Source organism: Pempheris klunzingeri, chromosome 2 (genome assembly GCF_042242105.1).
Source record: "Pempheris klunzingeri isolate RE-2024b chromosome 2, fPemKlu1.hap1, whole genome shotgun sequence".
Lineage (NCBI taxonomy): Eukaryota > Metazoa > Chordata > Actinopteri > Acropomatiformes > Pempheridae > Pempheris > Pempheris klunzingeri.
Window position 1 is genome coordinate 512,501 of NC_092013.1, and position 5,000 is coordinate 517,500.

The 5,000-nt window shown below is 50.2% G+C and overlaps 1 protein-coding gene across 1 annotated transcript in view; it reads left to right on the forward strand.

The window, feature by feature from the left end:
- Positions 1–5,000, forward strand: part of ptprt (protein tyrosine phosphatase receptor type T) — a 288,666-nt gene that overhangs the window by 123,627 nt on the left and 160,039 nt on the right. The gene's annotated exons all lie outside the window — the stretch shown is intronic.

The following is a 5,000-nucleotide window of genomic DNA, read 5'->3' on the forward strand; positions in this document are numbered from 1 at the left end:
AGGCAGATGGACAGGGGAGGAGAGAGGAAGGATGGAGGAGAGCTGACGAGAGACAGAACCTGTGTGACCAAAACATGAGAGGAACACATTTAAAATAAGAGGATGGAGAAAGAATGAGAGGAGGCAGAGCTGGATGGGGAGCGTAGGGAGGCAGTAAGATTGATTTCCACTCTCCCCTCCCCTCCCCTCCCCTCCCCTCCCCTCCCCTCCCCGGAACGGCTCCCTAAAGTCTTTGGATTAATGGCTCCATTTCTGCTGCTCATTCATCAGATTCAGGAAGGCATCCCCAAACACAGTGCTTCACCAGCTCTCTGCTGAACTAGATATCTACCTGCCAAAACATCCAATAGCCCCCGAAGTACTTTCAAAGGCAGGCAAAACAACTTTATCTCCACCTCAGGTCAGATCAGCGGGGAGCCGCTCCCGTACGCAGCACGTACGCCTGTTAGCCGGCATGGTGTAGATGATCACAGACGGTTCAGCCGAGAGTCGATCCCAGTACCAGAAGATCAGAAGATCAGAAGATCAGAAGATCAGAAGATCTGGGTTTGGTTATTGGACATTTAGTCACGGCTGTTTCCTCACACCAGACGTCACACTTTCCTGAAGCCTCGTTCATCCAGCACACTAAGCAACATCCACCTGGGGGGGGGGGGGGTCTGTCTGCAGCATGCCTCACACTCTGGCCTCTGGCCTTGTCACATTGTGTGCCAGCTGTGCCATCTGAGCCGCCCTCTCACAGCGGGGGAGAGCCAACATGCCAACCCCTGACCCCCCCTGATTAATGAGGGGGGAGGCCCACGGCCCTCTGGAGGGGAGACTGCTCCTCCTCCTCCTGCAGAACAGACCTCTCTTTACCTATCCATTTATCCAGTGATACCATGATCCATCCATCCTTACCTCCATCCTTACCTCCCTCCATCCCTCCATCCTTACCTCCATCCTTACCTCCATCCTTACCTCCATCCTTACCTCCCTCCATCCCTCCATCATCCCTCCCTCCTTACCTCCATCCTTACCTCCCTCCATCCCTCCATCCTTACCTCCCTCCCTCCCTCCATCATCCCTCCCTCCTTACCTCCATCCTTACCTCCCTCCATCCCTCCATCATCCCTCCCTCCTTACCTCCATCCTTACCTCCATCCTTACCTCCCTCCATCCCTCCATCCTTACCTCCCTCCCTCCCTCCATCATCCCTCCCTCCTTACCTCCATCCTTACCTCCCTCCATCCCTCCATCCTTACCTCCCTCCCTCCCTCCATCATCCCTCCCTCCTTACCTCCATCCTTACCTCCCTCCCTCCCTCCATCATCCCTCCCTCCTTACCTCCATCCTTACCTCCCTCCATCCCTCCATCCTTACCTCCCTCCCTCCCTCCCTCCCTCCCTCCCTCTAACTGTCAGTCAGTATCAGTCTCTGATGCACAGGTGAGTTTAGAAAGCTCCAGAATGGAGACAAAGAAGAACAAGAATGAAGTAGACGGCTTGTGGATGGAGGGAAAGAGAGGGAGGAGAGGGAGGAGAGGGAGGAGAGGGAAGAGAGGGAAAGAGAGGGAGGAGAGGGAAAGAGAGGGAGGAGAGGGAAAGAGAGGGAGGAGAGGGAGGAGAGGGAGGAAGAGAGAATAAATCAGACGGGTGATGTGGCAAATCTGGCATTTGTCACGACCAAGGGCAGTCTGGGAGACACCATGATCGACCTAACGATGTAAACAGGGTTATAATTCAAACATCCTCTCCCTCTGTGTCTGTCTGTCTCTGTCTGTCTCTCTCTCTCTCTCTCTCTGTCTCTCTCTCTCTCTCTGTCTCTCTCTCTCTCTCTCTGTCTCTCTCTCTCTCTCTCTCTCTCAGTGTCTCTCTCTCTGTCTCTCTCTCTCTGTCTCTGTCTGTCTCTCTCTGTCTCTCTCTCTCTCTCTGTCTCTCTTTCTCTCTCTCTCTCCCTCTCTCTCTCTCTCTGTCTGTCTCTCTCTGTCTCTCTCTCTCTCTGTCTGTCTCTCTCTCTCTCTCTCTCTCTGTGTCTCTCTCTCTCTCTCTCAGTGTGTCTCTCTTTTTCTGAAAACACTGTATGTATATATTTGGTTTAACTTCAAATGTAAAAGACAAAGATGGTGTGGGCACCGTGCCGTGTCGTGCCGTGCCGTGCCGTGCCGTGCCGTGCCGTGCCGTGCCGTGCCGTGCCGTAGGTTTGTGGTAGTGGCCCCAGTTGACTGCAGTCAGAGCAGCATCAGGCTCTGGAGGCTTTAATCTTCATTTCTAAAGAGATGTTTTCTACATCTGGAGGAATCTCTTATATTATAGCTCATTTTCTCTCTGCCCCCCCGACCCCTGACCCTCCACCCTCTCTCCACCCCCTCCCCCTGACCCTCCACCCTCTCTCCACCCCCTCCCCTCGACCCTCCACCCTCTCTCCACCCCCTCCACCCCTCTCCACCCCCGACCCCCAATCACAGTGTTTTCCTCGACAGAAATTGGCAATCTGTTCAGGGGGGCTCCACCTGAGGGCTAGCCAGATTATCTGAAAGATTAGCTCCCACCATCCCATCCCAAAGACCGCAGGATTAAGGGGGGGGGTCGTGGTGGTGGCGGTTGGGGAGGGGGGATTTGGTGAGCTGCTATCTGTTGTCTTTGGCCCGTTCGTCTCCAGACCTGGGAGCATAAATCAGATTTAGCTAACATGGTTTGAGTCTTTGTGGAAACAGGAGTCACTGATGTATTACTGTTCTCTGGGAAAACTGGCTCCTCCTCCTCCGCCTCTCCGGCTCAGCGATGACTGATTATGCCTCCGTAATTGAGGAATTACAGTGTGTGCGTTCATTACAGGTACATCACTTGATCTGCTTAAGCATGTGTGATTACAGGTTAGCTCACATTTGTTCTCCAGAGGAGTTTGACTGTGTGTCAGTGTTTGGTCAGACTGACAGTGAAGGCATCGGCTCTAATGTTGTCACCATCGTTCATGAACATCATCATCCATCTTCTGACCAGACAGACCAAAGGTTATCATGGTCCAGCATCCGTCTCAAGGGGCTGCACAGAAAATACAGCCATGATGAGCAACATTAGCAAAATGTATAGAAGTTATGTGGTTTAACAAACTATTAACATGTTTAACAGTACAGTCATCCGTAGATACAGAAGAGAGCACAAAGATACAAAACTGAATATAATCAAGACCTGGAAGAGTGGAGGGAGGTATTAGTAGCAGTATTTTATTATTATCACTTAGATTTGAACTTGAACTCATCTTCTGACTGCATTGTGGTCCTGCTGCCAGAGAATAAACATCACCAAACAGAAGGAAGTGGACGTCTGAGTGAAGACACGGTGACACGCTGCTCTTTATTCTCCAAACACTGGAGAACAGCTGGTCTGCACTCAGTGTGGTGAAGCCCCTCTTTCAGGGACGGTATGTGGGCTACGTGAGAGCACGTCACCTGCTGTGCTGACCTGAGGATCAGGTTATACATCGGCTATATCACCCCCCCACCCCCACCCCCCCGCAGCTTTCCTGGCTGCCAAATGTCAGTCTGCTGCAGTCTCATTCAGGGATGCTGGATTACTTTATAGGCTTTGGTCTTTAAAGTAGAAACACAGACTCCTTAAACCATAAAGCACCCGGGGAGCCCGAAGTCTGCACACACACACACACACACACACACACACACACACACACACACACACACACACACACACACACACACACACACACACGGTCTCAGATGGCCTCTAAGATGGCTTATCCGTGGTGCCGTTGTCTAATCTTGTCTCATTAGGCTGATCTTACATTAAGGAGCTTGTTTAAACGATCTTATAATACATTCGAGTGCCTTCACACACGATCCTCACAGTCTGTAGGGGTTAGGGTTTCCTTCTAAGTCAATGAGGTTGATTCATTATTTCAGGAGGCATCAATTTGTTTGACTTTTCCAAATTTAGACAGCAAATTATCACTCTGCAGGAAGGCTTGATGAGAACTAAGGCTTATTGAGCTTTTGGCCTCAGTTTCAAGTTAGACTAAGTTAATTAAACTTCATTAATTAAACGACCAGTTTGCCACACAACCTTCATGGAGCAGAGCTTTGCTGTAACGTTCAGGTGTTTTGTCGTTACAAGGCGTCGCTGCAGGAGGAATGAGCCGGTGTGTGTTCTGTCTGAGGATCAGTGTTCACTACTTTACAATAACAGGATCCCACTAATTCATTAGCTAAGTTGTTCATCCAACAATCATCAGACGTAATGACTGAGGTTTAACTTCAGCGCCAGAACTCCTCTCTCCTGTGTAGGTGTCTGTTGGAATCACACTTCTTCTGACTAAAGTTTTCATTTTCAGCAGAGAAGTACAGCTAATAAAGCTTCTGTAATTATGCAGTGACCTGTTCTGGTTGCCGTCGTTAGCTGATAGAAACTAATTAGGCAGACAGGAAGATTTGAACAAGCTTGTTAGTGTGCAGTCAGTCGTGATACACAAACCTGGGGATGAGAGCCCAGCATATGGCTGGAACAAGAGTGTGTGTGTGTGTGTGTGTGAGTGTGTGTGTGTGTGTGTGAGTGTGTGTGTCTGTGTGAGTGTGTGTGTGTGTGTGTGAGTGTGTGTGAGTGTGTGAGTGTGTGTCTGTGTGTGTGTGTGTGTGTGTGTGTGAGTGGGAGTGTGTGTGAGTGTGTGTGAGTGTGTGTGTGTGTGTGTGTCTGTGTGAGTGTGTGTGTGTGTGAGTGTGTGAGTGTGTGTGAGTGTGTGTGTGAGTGTGAGTGTGTGTGAGTGTGTGTGAGTGTGTGTGTGTGTGTGAGTGTGTGTGAGTGTGTGTGAGTGTGTGTGAGTGTGTGTGAGTGTGTGTGAGTGTGTGAGTGTGTGTCTGTGTGAGTGTGTGTGTGTGTGTGTGAGTGGGAGTGTGTGTGAGTGTGTGTGAGTGTGTGTGTGTGTGTGTGTCTGTGTGAGTGTGTGTGTGTGAGTGTGTGTGATAGACAGTGTCAGTGACATATGGGAACAGCAGTAATAACTGCTCTAAA